The 17,082-nt window shown below is 39.1% G+C and overlaps 1 protein-coding gene across 2 annotated transcripts in view; it reads right to left on the bottom strand.

The window, feature by feature from the left end:
* Nipbl (NIPBL cohesin loading factor) overlaps positions 1 to 13,032 on the bottom strand; it is a 167,599-nt gene extending 154,567 nt beyond the window's left edge. For both annotated transcript variants that reach the window (XM_055601037.1, XM_055601038.1), the window contains exon 1: positions 12,688 to 13,032. The gene's annotated coding sequence lies outside the window, so the exon portion shown is untranslated. The remainder of the gene's footprint in view (positions 1 to 12,687) is intronic.
* Positions 13,033 to 17,082: the final 4,050 nt, after the last annotated feature.

The raw sequence follows: 17,082 nt of genomic DNA, 5'->3' as shown, positions 1-17,082 counted from the left end.
TCACCACCAACACCCTCCAGTTCCTAATATGCACAGACGGATTGTACAGATCATTTTAGCCTGGAGCCAATCAATTTGTCTTTTTAAAATGCATATTGGGACAAACCAATAAAAAATGGGCTATAGATCTGTAAAGAGAATCCACAAAAAATATGAATTGCTAATAAACACTTTAAAGTGTTCTCTATCATTAGCCATGAGAGAAATAAAAGTTAAAACCCAGTCAGAATGGCCAGAATCAAGACATAAATGTGTGAGGCATCAGTATATACGTAGTATGTAACCAAGGTTGAAGGACTACCTTGGAATAAAAATATTTAAAAGGAGAAGAGAGGAAGAGCTGTGTGTGTGTGTATGTGTGTGTGTGTGTGTGTGTGTGTGTGTGTGTGTATGCCTTGTGTATCTGTGTACCTGTTCACGTGTATGGGTATATATATGTGCAAACTCATGCACATGGATGTCAGAGTTTGAACATGGGTGTCCTCTTCAGTAGCTTTCCAGTTTACTGAGAGAGGGCCTCTCACTAAACCGTGAAGTCACTGGTTTTACTAAACTAACTAGCTAGTGAGCTCCAGTATTCCCGGTGCTGAAATCCCACACATGTTTTGCCAAGGTCCTCCACAAGCACTTAACTGACTAAGCCATTTTCTCAGTCCTAAGAACTATTTAGGAAAAGTTTCCAAAAGCGCACAGAATAGAGGCATAAATCTACAACCCCACCAATAGGAGGGTTTGTGTTCAAGATTAGCCTGAACTACACAGTCATTCACTGTGTCTCTCTCTCTCTCTCTCTCTCACACACACACACACACACACACACACACACACACACACACACACACGAGGAGGGGGGTCAGCCTGAGGTGGGGGTGGGGGCCAAAAGTTAGAGACTTTGCCCAGCAGTTAAGAGCATTTGCTGTTTTTGTAGAAGACCTGAGTCTGGTTCCCAGCACCCATGCCTAATGACTCACAACTGCCTGTAACTCCAGCTCTTCTTCTGGCCTCTGTGAAAACTGCATGTACATATCCACACATAAAAATATTTTTTCAATGAAAGAGAAAAGACACAGAGAAGTACCAAGAGGATTCCTAAACCCTAAAGAGGAAGCTATTTCAAAACCAGAGTTGGGGTGGGGAGGTCAAATTAAATAGGCAGAGAACAGCTTGTATCATTATCTGCCTCCATTTTGAGTAAACGGCACTGTTTCTCCAACTTTAATCTTTACAAGAAGAATATAAATGTTCTTCTCTGTAACATATGCTTTATTTTTAACATACATTTATAAATGTTAAACTTAAACAAAATGTAAATATCAGGTGTGGTGAGTGATGCCTGTAATCCCAGCACTTGGGAGACGAAGCAGGAGGACTGCTTCATGAGGTCAGCATGGGTTATATACTGAGTTCCAGGTCAGCCAGAACAGCACAGTAACGACCCTGTCTCAAAACCAAACAAACAGCTGGAGAGATGGCTCCAGGGCTGCTCTCATAGAGAAACCAGGTCCTCAACAAGGAGGATTCCCAGGACACACATGGTGGCTCACAAATGTCTGTAACTTCAGTTCCAAGGGAGCCACTGCCCTGTTCTGGACTCCACTTTGTACCAGGCATGCACATGGTGCAAACACACATAAGCACATATTTACAAAATAAATACTTTTAAAAACAAAAAAGTAAATTCAATTTTTAGTTAATTACTACACCATCCTTATTTCTTGTCTAGAGCCTACATCCTAAAAGTTTAAAATACATGATGTTAATGTTCTACTTGATAAGGCACTTAATCTAACTGAATGTTCTAATATAAATAAATGCCATTTAATAATAATGCAAATTATACTAGACTTGAGGAGGTAATGGGTAAAGACTGGTCAAGTACAACATTCAATAATAACGCCACCAGCCGGGTATGGTAGCGTATGCCTGTAATCCCAACACTTGGGGAGGCAGAGGAAGGCAGATCTCTGTGAAGGTTGAGGCCAACCTGGTTTACAAAGGGAGTCCAAGAGAGCCAAGGCTACACAGAGAAACCCTGTCTCAAAAAAACAAAACAAAATAAATAAAGCTACTGCTAAGCTCTGAGAACAATATCCACACTGTTTAAAATATTATTTTGATAATACTCTTTCACAAGTAAAATATCCAAGAGTACGTTAAATACAAATTCAAAATGCAGTCGCCAACTAACTACTGACATACATTAACAACATGAATGAATCCCAAAAGCCTTCTGCTAAGTGAAAGAAATAAGACACGCAAATGTTTTATATACCATATGATTCCATTTATATGATCTTGTAGAAAAAGTCAAAGCTGTAAGAACAAAATGAGACTGTACTGCTAAGGGCTGGGATAGAATTTAGAAAACTTTACAAAGGGACACAAGAATACTTTTCAGAGTAACGTTATTACTCTGCCTGTGGTAGTGGTGGGTGACACAGAATTAATGCTCACCAAAACTCACCTAACTGAACTGAATCTAAGAATGACTTTTATGGCATAAATTATCTCAATAAGTCTAACTTAATTTTTTAATGCAGCTATCAAATCATTATTTCAGTTGAAGAACATTTTATATGTAGTAATGTATTTCTCATCAAAACTTAATCTGCATTATGTAATAGTTGAGCTAGCAAAAAAAACTTTAAAACCAAGTTTCTTAAAATAAAGAAGTAATAAGATAACTTTCTTTTAATAAACCCTACTATATTACTCCCAACTCTACAGTCCAAAGATACAGAAACAAAGGGAAAAAAAAAAACAAAAAACACAAACAACAAAAAACTTTCTTATGCTACAGAGTCCTGACAGCTGAAAAGAAATTCTGTAATTTTTTATATGATTTACTTTTATATTCAAGTTATATTACACATGCAGTACTAGGGATGCATGTAATAAAAAGCTCTTATCCCAGAGGTAAAAAGACCTGCAGCCAAGAAAACAGTATTTTGAAAGTGACTGAAATAGAACTTGCCACTGCTATTTGCAGATTTAGAAACAGATCTTTAAAAACTATACATACAAGAATGGTATCTCAGTAGTTTAGTGATTAAAGGAAAAAGAAGAAATGAAAAAAATGAGAAGAAAGGACAGAAGTAAAGATATAGCTCAAATTCAACTAAACAATTCAACAAAACTACCAAATGCCTAAAGCAAGAAGGCCACACACCATAAAGTGAACAGACATAGAAACAAATTATTTTCTCTACAGGTATGTTATAAACTGTACAAATGCTATGAAATGTAATAAATGATCAAGGAAACGTTCACAAAAGGCTTTACTTTTCACAAAAAACACCCACTGCCTTAACATTTTGAAAAGCAAAACATGTATAGACAAGTGGGAATACTAGATAAATATTTCCATGGATAATGTCAATGATTTTCTACCACCAATATTTTAAACTTGTTTGCACCTATATTCCACATGCTATGCAAAAATCTTATTCAGGCAGAGAATGAATGGATTAACAAAGGTAAAGTATTTATGTCATATGTGGCTTTCAGGATAATCTGAACAGAGGCTTTTGCATTCCTAGAAGGAAGGAAGGAATATTAGCTCGTAGGATTATTACATCTCAACTTTCAGTCTCAAGAGTTGTCCGCTAAGGCACAGGTAGAGAATCCTAAAGAAAATGCCCTTTGTGTCACTTTTTTTTAAAGAAGAGAACTATGACTTATCATGAGCATGCCTAAGTTAACCCATGTCAAATTTCAATGTGACCATTACCAAGGAAAAACTAAACTCCATATATATATATATATATATATATATATATATATATATATATATATATATATCCTACCCCTGACGATCACTTTCTTTAATTGAAATTGGCAAACCATAATACTATCAGATAAAAGACAAGTAAAAGAATGATTTAAATAGCTTCTTCAACTGTGGTTCCTTTCTGACTCCATAAGGAGTCAGGTAACTGAACATGTGTGCTGTGAAAAATGTTGCAACAATAAAAGGTTTTCTATACATACAACAACCAAACATGAATTCAGAACCACATGTGGATGACACTGGACGTGTTTCCTCCAATGCTCACCTGTGCTGCTTCACTCAACTTTACTGCAGCCTCGATTCTAAACTCAGCACACACTGTATGCACTGAGCATGCCATCACGCCACACACAATCCCAGAATAATATATTCTATAAAATGCACAGTTTTGAGTGCACATTAAAGTTTTCTGTGGTATAGAAGCAAAATGGTTTGACCATGGTAAACAAAGACTTCTAATATTTCCATACCACATTCCTCAGTTTGCAAGTACTAAATTTGTTTATCTTTGTAGTCTAACATAGAGTGTTAGATTTTTAAAAATACTACTTGAGTTGCTACCTTGAATTTTGTAGTCATTATATGAGTTTTGGTTTGGGACTATACACAAATTTCCAACAACTAACCCTAAAAATATTTCTACCATTTTGTACTACATATGTATGTGAAGAGGTGATCTTGGAATGTATGATTATATAATGTAAATATTAATCAACTCTAAGAAAGAGCTGAAGAGGGCTGTGTGTGGTGATATACTCCTTTAATACCAGCACTCAGGACGCAGAGTCAAGGAAGAAGAGCCAAGCAGATCTCCTTTGAGTTTGAGGCCAGCCTGGTCAACGTAGTGAATTCCAGGTCAACTAGGGCTAGTGAGAACTTGTCTTTAAAACAAAAACAAACAAAACAAAATAAAACACTACAAGCCTGAATAAAGCACTACAAGCCTGAAGATACTACATCTTGTAGTATCAAATAGGCTGGAAAGATTTAATCCTTTCTATAAAAAACAAGTATATATATCACGTTAGCATGCAAATTTCCTTTAGTCTTTAATGAGTGGGAAAATGATGTATGCATGTCAAAGAATTGTTTCAAAATAAATTCTGGTTATATTATTTTTCACTTATTTATTTTTATTTTAATGTGAAGGCATTTGCCTGTATTTATGTCTGTGCAACACATGTTTACAGTGCCTATGTGTAGGGCATTGGATCTCCTCAGACTAGAGCTACAGATAGCTCTGAGCTGCCACATGGGTGCTCTTAATCTCTGAGCCATCTCTCCAGCCCAAATGTTTACAATTTATTATCAGTAAATGTTTGATTTACATACCTATATACCCTAGGGTCACATAGTAATTTCTTGGCAAAAAAAAAAAAAAGTCATGAGTGTAAGAAATTCAAGAATTCCTGCTTTATAATTCTTAAAGGGTTTCTAAGTAAGCAGTACTGGATAACACAGTGACATATTTCCTTGCTGTGATTGATTTCAAAGACATTTTTTTGGTTTTGAAAATAACAACATAAATACCAAACATTAAGCTTAAGATTTTAACATAAACCATGTCTTAAGTTTTAATGCTGCTTTAGTATTGTTAGATTTAAAGTCTCTAGAAAAATATGCATTTTTTAAAAGTAATGATCACATATAAACAAGCATGCATTTCACCTACATAAGACAGCATGATTCTTTGGAATGGCAAAGACAAATAACCTAAATGAATCTAGTATTTCAAATTCTGTCACAGCTTTGAAGTTTCTCAGGAGAGTGAAATTAAAATTGTTTTAATAAACTAATTTCTGCATGTCCCAAGTGTTTCCTTTCTTACAAAAGACAAATAGAAATAAAAGGTAACTTTAGAGTTTAATGTATCCATGCTAAATGATGTTTGACACAGCTGGATGGCAAAAGCCAATTTACCTACACAATTTATTTTAGAAATTATTCAGGGCAAAACTTTGATGCTTATTATTTCCATATAGCAATTAAAAACTGCAATAGTCATAAAATAAAATAGATCTGACATGTATAGAGCTACTCTATATATGTAATTTAAATACATGATTCATGTATTTAAAAAGTATCCTTATTTAAATGCATATGTATATATAAGTATAAATGACATATAGTAACAAAGTATTTTATAAGTCTATAATCTGGTAAAAAGTAAGCTATAGATGATCAAAACGTAACTCTTCTCTTTTGAGGAGGCTAGGTATATAGCCTCCTCCAGTGATAAGAACACATGCTTAGTATCATGGGCCCTGGATCAGATCCCAAACACAACACACACAAATTATTTTGAAACTCTTTATGAGCTATACAAGAAAAAAACAGTCTATTTTATAACCAAGCCTGCTCTTTTTATGAAAAATTACAGTATACAATTTCAAGCTGGAGAGATGGCTCAATGGTTAAGAGCACCAGCTTCTCTTCCACAGAACCTCTATCTGATTCCCAGCACCCACGAACAGCCCACAACAGGTTGTTTTCAGTTCTAGAAATCCAAAACCTTCTTCTGTGGGAACCAGGAATGCTCACGATGCATGAACATACACGCAGGCAAAACACCCATACATATAAAAAATTTTTTAAACTTTTGAAGAGGCAAGTTGGAAGAATGCAAAGACTAGAGATATTTTAGAATTAGACATCTTTGAGTTGGAATTCTCTTAACACTCGCTAGATCTATGAACCCAGAACAGATTTTTTAAACATGTTAAATTTCTGTTTCCATATCTGTAAAACAAGAATATTATGGCTTAACTGAGTAACTGGGCATGATACATAGTATAGTGGATAAAGTACCAACACTGTAATTCCTTTTCTACTTTTCACACTCAACTGAGCTTGAGCTAGTCACTTAAATCATCCTATAAGTTAGTTTTATAGTACGTCAACCTCAAGGAATTGAGAAAATCTCCAGAAGAGTTTCTGGCACATGAAAACCATTCAATACTGCCACATACTACCAGGTGTGGTGGAGCAAACCTACCATTCCAGCACTTGTGGGAAAAGACAAGAGGATCCAGGCCATTCTGGTCTATACAGTACATTCTGGGCCAGCCAAGAGTACACACACCACCACCACCACCAACAACAACAAAACAAAACCGAAAACAACAAAGTATTACAAATCAAAAGGTACAGCACCTGACTGAAAAAAAATTAAATTTTAGTTCTCTTTTTATATTGAACTCAAATCCACCTTCTAAAAATAAAATCATACCACTTGGAAGGCAGAGACAGATGGATCTCTGTAAGTTTGAGGCCAGCCTGGTCTACAAACTGAGGCCCAGGACATGCAGGGCTACACAGAAAGAAACCAGATAGATGGATAAATAGATAGACAGACAGACAAACAGCTGGGTAGCTGGAGATAGAGAGATGACAAATGTTCACCATAACGGATTTTATTTTAGATAGACTACTTTAGTGCTGGGTGTGGTAGTGCAGGCCCTTACTACAGCACTGGGGAGGCAGAGGATCAGCTTGGTCAACACAGGGAGTTTCAGGCAAAGCTATATATTCTTGAGAAGGAATATGAAAAAGAAAATGGAGAAAAGGAAAAAAATGGGAAGGGGTTACAATCTCAAATGCTTTGCTGGATCCTTGGTTTTTTTGTTTTGTTTTTCTTTTTGTTTTTTGAGACAGGGTTTCTCTGTATATCCTTAGTTGTCCTGGGACTTGACTTGTAGCCCAGGCTGGCCTTGAACTCACATAGAGATCCACCTGCCTCTGCCTCCTGAGTGCTGGGATTAAAAGCATGAGCCACTGACCAGCTGCTTTGTTGGATCCATGAAAAAGGACCTCCCTGCTGGCTATGGTGATGTATACCTTTAATCCTAGCATTCAGAGACAGAGTCAGTTCCCAGCTGCATAATGAGACCCTGCCTAAAACAAAACAAAATTCCCACAAAGTTTTGTAAAGGCAACAGTTCTTGAACAAGTACACAATCAAGTGGATGATTTTGAAAGGATCAACATTTGACAACTACATAAATGCTGGCATTAAAAAAAATTAGTTGTAATAATTTATAGTTTAGCTTCTATGCTAGTTATTTGGTCACTCACATTTTTAAGAATGAAATAATTCTAAAGTTATGCTTTTCTTTCTGAAAAGAGATACTGTGACAATTTCATCCATATATATATATATGCATTTTAAAAGCCTTAAGAGGAATAAAAAATGCACAGACCACTTAAAAAAATTAAAAAGCTAGTTAAAACTTCATTTCAAAAATAGTATATGTATAGGACATAAATTCTATCTTCTTAAACTGACATAATTACTTTGACAATATAGCTTATGAATGTTGAGTCAATTGAGAAATCAAAGGAATGCATGACTTTTACAAAACTAAAGAAGTAGAAACTTAGACTCTATTAAAAACAAATGGATGTTCATTACTCATGAACTATATAACTATGATCAATTTCTACATCTTCCCAGCCTCAGCTTCCTTATCTGTAAATTATGGGTAACTGTTTCTATTTTACATATTCTTTAGAGTTAAGTAATATTATCGGGGACATACTTAACACAATTCCTGGCAAATAGACAATCAAAACCTTATGGGGAAAATCTTAGTTGGCAATACCCTTATTATTAAGTAACCTTTCTAAATACCACTTTGGGCCTAAAAAGGATAATGCAATCTCATAAAATTCAATTCATTAAAGTTAACTCTAGATTTCTGCCAAAACAAAATCAGACACACTACAAACATCTAAAATCACTTTTATTAATTAATTTACTTGAGCAAAATATTCTAATCATATAAAATATCCCTTAAAATAAGAATGATGGCATTGAGTGGACAGAATGGTTTTTTTTAAGTTGCTTTAAAATCAAGTAGACACACTAAGAGTCCACTACAGTCATTTTAAAAAATAAAACGTAAACAACTCAGAAAATTTACATATCATTTGCTACAAATATAATCACTTAAAGTCCTTAAATAGGTGTATAGCAAAATAAAATCAGTAGTTTGAACATACACACCAATGTATGTCAGACTATGTTCATACCAAGAAAATACAACCAGGAAAACAAAACAAAACAGATACCATATATATTTTTTTAATTAAAAAAAAAAAGGAGAAATTATCTTGAACTCAGACAATTCAAAAAAAGTAAAAAATAGTATAGTATTACCACTAAGGAATACAGGGTTTGGTGACCAGAGTGCAGACATTTCTTAGAGAAACATAATCTAGTAAAATGAAAAAGTATTAAGTATCAGGAAATCCCCTTAACTCAATCATTATATCACTTGGTCTCTGAGTGTGAAGTTTTCTATTAAAAAAAAAAAAATCATGGCAGTTATACCTCTCATGTAAACATAAGAACATCTATAAATGGATTCAGATTAGATTGAAAATTCTAAAAAGAATTATTATTATAAAAAGACAATTGCTGAAAACAGCACAGTTTAAAATGAGCTCTAAAGTTTTTAAGAGCATAAATTTACGATCAAAGCAAGCAGTATGCTTAGAATATTAAAATAAGCATCTTCAGTTTAACAATTTATTACCAGAGTTCTATAAAAGTACCTTGATAAACAGAATTAAATTACATTTCTCTCAAAGGAATTTATCCCAGACCTCCCAATGACTCAATACAGAAGTATTAGTTTAAATTTTTAGAAATACTTTCAATGTATGCTTTTCTTAATAAGCAATAGAGTTAAATAACACTAAAACTCAAAGTTAGCTTTTATTTTTTGTTATGTTTTATTCTGAGGAAGTAAAAAAATATAATAGGTAATGTCAAAATCTAATACAGACATGTCAGATGTTTCTATGACAGTCTGATGACAGAGTAGTATAGAAAATTAAATAAGAAATTAACAGGAAGCATGTAAAGTACATTTTTTAGTTCAGTAGTCTGGTTGAAATAAAGAAACTTCCACATGTCAACTGGTATAGCTCTGCACATATTTTAAAATTTTAGTAACAATCACTACGCAGAACCAAAATTGTTTACTACCATAGTAAAAGTCTTCATTTTTCATCCTTATTGAAAAACCTCAATCTTTTTTCAAATTCACTATTCTTTTCCTTCCTAAATGTGGGCAGCAGTAAAGTAATTTCTAGCACAGGGTCAAAAGTACATTCAGATATCTTTAGTAAACAAATGGGTGAATGGCTTTAGAAAGCATCCCAATACACTTCTTAAAAATGCTAAAAGTAGTTATGTATTTAATTTTAACTTTGATTTACTAGATTTTCATTATTTACATTAAGATTATTTTTCTTTGCAAGTTACACAAGTTATCTGTAACTGCATACTCATGAAAAACAGTAAGTCATAAAGTTGAGGTTAGGTTTACTAGGAACATGTTTGGTAGAGAGAGACTATTTCTCCAAATACTGTAACTAGAATTTTAAAATTACCAGAATGTTTAGTGGTTGTATCTTTTCACAGGATTAAAGAGAGGAAGGAGAGCACAAGGTTTATCACTGGTGAATATCTCAACCAATGCAGGTGACATCCAACCTTGCATGAAACAAATTATTCTCTCCAACTAAATTATCCAGACTTTGAAATTCAAGGATTGAGTTTTCTCTTTTAAAACCAACGTATTTATTTAACCTTAGCCAAACAAAAATATTTTCCAATTACTTTAAAGAACTGTTTATCCTGTCTTCTCAAAGCATCACTAGCTGAATGTTACAAATTACAAAATACGTAAAACTGCAATAAAAAAGAGAGGAAAGGGCTAACTGTAATCTAATTCCAAAGACTTAAGAAAAAACTGTCAATCACATACACTGATATCTTTTAGACTGATCCAAATATCTGCATAAGGCTCCTTGTAACTTTTAAAACTGTAAATATAAAGTTGCCTCTGTTTAGGAAAACAAATCGAGAAGAACTCTTTTTTCCATTATCTTTCATAGAAATAGGTTCATCTCTTGCCATATAGTTCCTTTTTAATAATAATTAAAAAAAAGTTTAAAAGATAATCACAGAGCCCTTCAAACACTGAATGACGCCTTTACCCAACCCTTTACATGCCCCCGCCCCCAAACACCAAACCCTCTGCTTTCTCAGGACGGAAAGTCTTCCTCACTTCAGCATTCCCTCCTGGCATACCCCTGCCACCAACCCCCCTTCACCCCCGCAGGCCTGAGGCCCCGTAGCAAACAGAGTCTAACAGGAGCAGGCAGCACAAAGACAGGAATGGGAGATTAGTGGGAGGGAGGGAGGCCGGGATTGGGGCTCAGCAGGAGTCTCGGGCTTTTTAAAATTCAAACTGCTCCCCGACCAATACAAATCACGGACACGCTACTGACTACTACACGGATTTATAGCATTAAAAACATGCCTAGTACGTGACAGCTATATTAACTTCACTCTTTTTAACATTTATCCATACGTTTGCGGGAAAGGTGGAGCAATTTTTTGTAAGCAGCACGTTAAACTCAAAAATAACCCGCAGAAAAGTTACTTGCTCAACAGTGACAAAACTTAAGACAGAAAACATTTGAACCAATATTTAACCATTATTATTAAAACATTATTGAGCACTGTTGCTTCTTTCTAACAAATAAGTTTTCCTTCAGCGAATATGAAACAAAATATCAAACGGGACATTCCTTTTACTGTGCAATTTCTAAATCTGAGAACTTTAAAAAAAGGTATTTCCGTCTTACACCAACTTCCATTACCAAAGCCGACAGAAACAAACTCCCAACATCTAACTTACTCGTGAACTAGAACTTGTTAAGATACAGAACTGATATTTTTCTCCAGCATTTACAGACACATTTGACCTATTAAAATGACACCTCGCTCATTACACAGTCAAACATCATGGTACAAACAGCCAATGACAATCCTGGAACCTCACGAAGATCTGCCCTGATAAGAAAGGATGGCACCTTCTACGTGTTTGTTTGTTTTTTCCAAACCTACCAAAGATTTCAAGTGTAACTTAACTTCCATCCTCTGGAAGAAAATAGGACCCATCCTTATCTCGGCATAAACTCAGAACACTTACAATTCTTTGTATGCCTGCACAGGCTTAGGCTAGAAAGTACCTGAGTGTTTTACGTACAGTCGTTTGAAATTATCCTTACATAACACATACAAACACAAAGTGGCAGAGTAAACCTGTCAAGTACTTTAAACTTATCTTTGAATAAGTATTCAAAGCAACACACACTGTCAAACAACATAAAAAGGTCTTGGGGCGAGGGTTGCAGTGTCTCCAGCTCTATGGCTTTCTAATATTAAATATACATGCGGACGGTTTAATCCTTTTACAAAGAAAACGAGTCTTTATTAACTTTCAAGCCTCCAAACAAGTTTTGCAGAGCATTACCTCGGCGGCCGTGTCTGAGTATTTACATTTGTTTCACTAACTGAAACTACTTCCTCCCTTCATGGGGTCACAGAGGGAAGAAGGGGGGTTGTTTGTTTCACTGGGACGTTCCCCACTCCCGGACCGGGAAAGTTGTAAATATGGGGACGATCAGGGCACATTCGCTGATAGTTGTATTGTTTCCGCCTCCTCACTAGCTCCGGCTCGTCTCCCGGGCGAGGCCTGTCACCGAGCAGCAGTCGCTCCGCTCAGCCCGGAGCTCTCCTAATCCCCGAGCTCAAGTAGATTCCGCTGGCCCGCGGCCTGCACTCTCCGCCGGGCCTACGCCTCCCCGACCGCCCCGGCAGGAGCCCGGTGCCCGTCACCGAAGCCGGCCGGGAAGAGGGTGCGAGACCGCCACCACCCCGGGGTGGCTGCCGCCGGGGAGGAACGAACTCTCGACTCGCCCCGTGGAAGAGACCCGGGGCCGCTGAGGAAACGGCGGGGAGGGGAGCGAGGAGGAGAAACGCTGAGGACCTGGCGCCGGCGCCGCCGCCGCCGCCGAAATAAAGAGCAGGAATTTACCTGGGCGAATCGGCGTCTGAATCCGAGCGCAGGCCGAGGCCGCTGTGGCGAGAGACTATAATCCGGGCCGGGAGGGGGGGTGGCTACGGCTCCTCTTCCGTCTCCTCAGTGCGGGGAACATGTAGAGCCGGGGGGAGACGAGCCGAGAAGACAAATCGCCGCTGCTGCTTCTTCCTCCTCCTCCTTCTCCCACATAGAAACACTCACAAACACCCGAGCGGGGGCCCGAGCTACCGGGGGGGCATCGCCGCGGGCCCGGGAAGCGATCCTCCTGTCGGTGGGGGCGTCCCTCCCTGCGGCTGGCTGGTGTCGGGTGAGTCGGTACCGACGGAGGGAGGGGGGGGAGGGCGGGCGGGGGAAGGAGCCCTGTGTGTGTGTCTCTCTCTCTCGTTCCGTCTCTCCCTCTCAGAACAAAATGCCGACCGGAAGTGCAGCTGCAGGAATGACTCCCTCCGCCGGCGCCAAACACTAACAACCACCCCCTCTTCCCCACTCCACTTCCGCCGCCGCCGCCGCCGCTCGGGCCGGCCGCGCTGCCTCCGCGCGCCGGCTCCCCCGGGCCCGGCTCTCCCCTGCGCCCCCGTCCCGTGCTGGCCGGCCGCGGACGCCGCCTGGGCCGTCGCTCCTGCGAGGCGGCGTCCGCGCCGCCGCTCGCTCGGGCGGCCGGCTGGATTTTTTTTTTTTTTTTTTTCCTGGAGGGCGACAGCAGCCGGGCGCTGGTCCGGTGTGGGGGCGCGCGGCCGGGCTCGCTCGCTCGCTCGGCCCGCGCCCAGGCGCCCCGGGCCTCCTAGGCCGCAGTCAGCGGCGAGCGGAGGCGGCCTCGCCCCCGGGGACGCCGAGCTCCTCGGGCGGCCGGCCGGGCCCCGCCGAGCGCGCACCTTGCCGGCGGCGTTCCTGCTGCCTGCCGCGGTGGATGGATGGATGGATCGCGCGCCTCCCGCGCGTGGGGCGGCCGGACTCTGCGCCCGTCTGTGTTATTTCTGCGAAGAGGACGGCCCTCGGAGGAGAAGGCCCCCGGCCTGGCCGAGTTGGAATCGCGATCGTGGTGCCATGAATTTCTGGAAATACACGGCCGCAGCTGCTGGACTGGTCTTTTTTTTTTTTTTTTTTTCCTGGAGGTGGTTTTGATTCCTCCCTGATAGTCGGGCTGAGGCCTGTAGGCGACGCTGTGCGAGCGAGGAGCCAGTCGCCCGGCCCCGGCGTTCTGGGTGTGGGTGGAGCCGGGGCCATGCGAACGCCGGGCACCGGAGCCCGAGACCGGCGCACTTCCACCGTGGTTCTCCTCTTTATGTTTGAAACTCAGAGGCCCTGGACAAGGCTGGAGTGCAGAAATGTGAATGTGCATACCGTACCGTGCGCGTTTGTAGTGTCTTTGTGAAACAGGAGGGCTTGTCATCGCTACACAGTTTCCTCTGCAGCGATGGGGGTGGGAGGGCATCTTCAGGTAAAAATTGCCGGTAGGTAAGCTGGTTTTACTCAGGAGGAGACGTGCTGGGTTTTGGTGTTTTTTTTTTTTTTTTAATTAAGTTGTCAGCGTTAATATACAGATGTGCCACAAGTGTGGGACAGCTCGCCTACAGGTTATTCCTTTGCTTTAGAAGTCACGGGGGAAGGGCGGGCCGGGGCAGGGGGGTGAGATGTTAAGATTTTGTCATTCCTGCTCTCTAGACACTAGATGACTATCTAGAACAGAAGGAAGTCAGGGCCTTGACTTCGGCCGAAAGAGTCCTTCAAGAAGGGGGGAGAGGGGAAGGACCGGACTTGGCGTCTTTGCAAATAGAACTATTCCTCAACATGCTTCTGCCGTCCCTGTCCCCATAGTAGCGGTAAGACTTTCTCCCGACTTCAGGATTTTGCTCAGACGTCACGTGAGTGCCTCGGTCTCTTCTATTTACCTTCCAGCTTGGCGGCTTCATTCTCATTTTATCCTCCGGGCTTTCTGTCTTGTCTTACTCTTTCCCCAGTGACCTGTCAGCTTCAGGAGATGAAGTTTAGCTTTCCTTCTCCGCTGTTATGCACCCCGCACTGGGGATGCCTCTGACACCCTCCTCCCTCATTTTTTAACTCTATCTACCCTTTTATATGAGCTTATATATACCTAACAGAACTTTATGAAAGAATGTGAAAACAAGAAAAATGTATAAGCGGAACCGAGGTAAGTTTACTAGAGGTCAGGAAAAAGATATTTTTTTCTAGACATTCCAAAGTTCACAAAGGTGATGATTGCTTTTAGGTTTCTCTAGATAGCAGGGCAGAGGCCAGTGCATTTGTTATTCATATGACCTTACCTGCAGTGGGCTAATTCATTTTGCTCTAGTGAGCCGAAAATCTAGAATACATAGCTATTTTGACTGAACCGAAGTCTAAGAATTTGGTTGGCTCAGATCAAATACAGCACTACTGGAAAAGTTCATTCAGCAAGTTTCCTAAGTTTTCTGAATTAAGGGTTCTGTGAAAGATGAGGGCAAGCCTAGTGTTGGTATTTCATTCACCACTGGGATTGATGCCTATTTACATTTACTTACGTTATTGTAGCACTTGATATGCTAATTAACTTGAAGTGATTTTTGAAAACTACAAATGTAAGAAATTTTATTTTATAGTAGCTGGAAAAGTAGATCTTATAAATTAAGTATAGCTAGAAGCTGTGCAGTAAAGGCTTTGGTTTGTTTTTTTATATTTCATTTACAGAATTTTTGGACAAGAATAGTGTTTAATAGCTATTTTACACCCATTGATATAAATAATTAAATATTTAGTATAGTCAGTAATCTGCTCTGTATTGCTCAATTTTGAGAACAGATTTAAGTAAGTTACAAATGGCTTTGAATATTTTTCACTCAGTTTCAAAATGCCAGCATTTCATTTTCCTTACGGAAACACTAACCTTCCTGTGTACATTCTTGAATTGTGCATGCCTCAGTAAAGACAGTTGATACATTTGGTACAAAGTCTTGACATGGTTGCAGCATTTAATCCAAACTTAAATTTTGTAATTTATTTTATGTGTGTATGTTTATGTGTGAGAGTGCATACCTGTGACAGAAGCTGTCCACCTTAATTTTTAAGAGGGTTTCTTCCTGAGTCTTGAGGATCTGTGAATAGGGTACTCTAACTAGTTGAAAAGTCCCAGGGATCCGCCTCTCTTAGCTTCACCAGTGCTGGTGTCACAGATGTGTGCCACCATGTCCAGCTTGCTGGGGACTGAAATCAGGTCCTCGTGTTTGTGTTTTACCAACTGAGCAATCTCCCTAGCACCCAAAATTAATAACTTTAATTTATTCCCTCAATATATATTGAAGATTTATTAGGTGCTAATCAGCGCTTTTGTAGGCACTTTATATAAAATAATGATGAAAGCATACAAGGGCTCCCTTTCTTTGAAGGTTTTTCTGAAAGCAGAATTAAGTAATTTCAGTGCTTATGAGACTTTCCTCACAGAGTCAGTTAGGATTTGGCTGGCCTGAAGTTAAGATCTTTGCTGTTGAGAGACAGCCACTCACTGCATAGCATCGCTGGCTGGATCCCTCTGCCTGGTGTGCACCACCACACCATGGTTGCAAACTGAGGTCTTCGCATTGTCTGACGGGGAGCTTTTCTTGATCTTGTTGTCTGTTTGCTTAACACCTGTCTTCCTCAGCAGTGCTAGTTTGTTTTGCTTCTTCATTTTTAACTTATCTCTAAAATTAGACTTTTGCACCTTGCAAAAGTGAGTTTCTTGGATCGGTTATTTGCTGGAAATGTTCGTGTATATTTCTGTTTGTATTTTTAATCTTTGAGTTATAGAAGTTATACATTTTAATAGATTTTAACTGTTGGAAAAAAATTGGTAAAGCTGATGGATTTTATATTTTAATGAATATTTGTCTTCAATATATCTACAATTTGCCTTAAAGTGATAAGAATAAAGGATTTTAGAAAATTGTCTTTTCACTATTAATGCCTGACAGTAACTCTTATTTATATATTTATCTCTAATAGGAACACATTTTTTAAAAAGGGAGAAAAGCAGTAAATAAAAAGGAAATAGTTTATTTATGTCTTGTAGATTATTTTATAATAGATTAAAAATTATCTCACATTCAGGACAACTACATTACACTTAGGATGACTTAAGCTTTGCTGAAGAGTTAAGAATGCTGACTTTGAGGGTAGAACTTAAATATGCTACTATTTTAGCTTTTATGGATTTGTTAAAAGATTTTTATTTATTTGTGTGTGTGTGTATGAGAGAGGGTATCCTCACAAGTCAGGACAGTTGTAGCCCCTCAATTTAGAGTACAAGTGTTGTATGCTGCCTGGATGGGTGCCATGGCTGCTGGGAACCAAACCTCTGGAAGAGCAGGAAGCATCTTCAACTGCTAAGCCACCTCTCTGGTCTCATTTTAGTTTGCT

Source organism: Psammomys obesus, unplaced genomic scaffold (assembly GCF_907164565.1).
Source record: "Psammomys obesus unplaced genomic scaffold, mPsaObe1.curated_primary_1811, whole genome shotgun sequence".
Taxonomy (NCBI): domain Eukaryota; kingdom Metazoa; phylum Chordata; class Mammalia; order Rodentia; family Muridae; genus Psammomys; species Psammomys obesus.
Note: the sequence above shows the minus strand (reverse complement) of the source record. Positions and strands in the feature narration are given on the sequence as shown.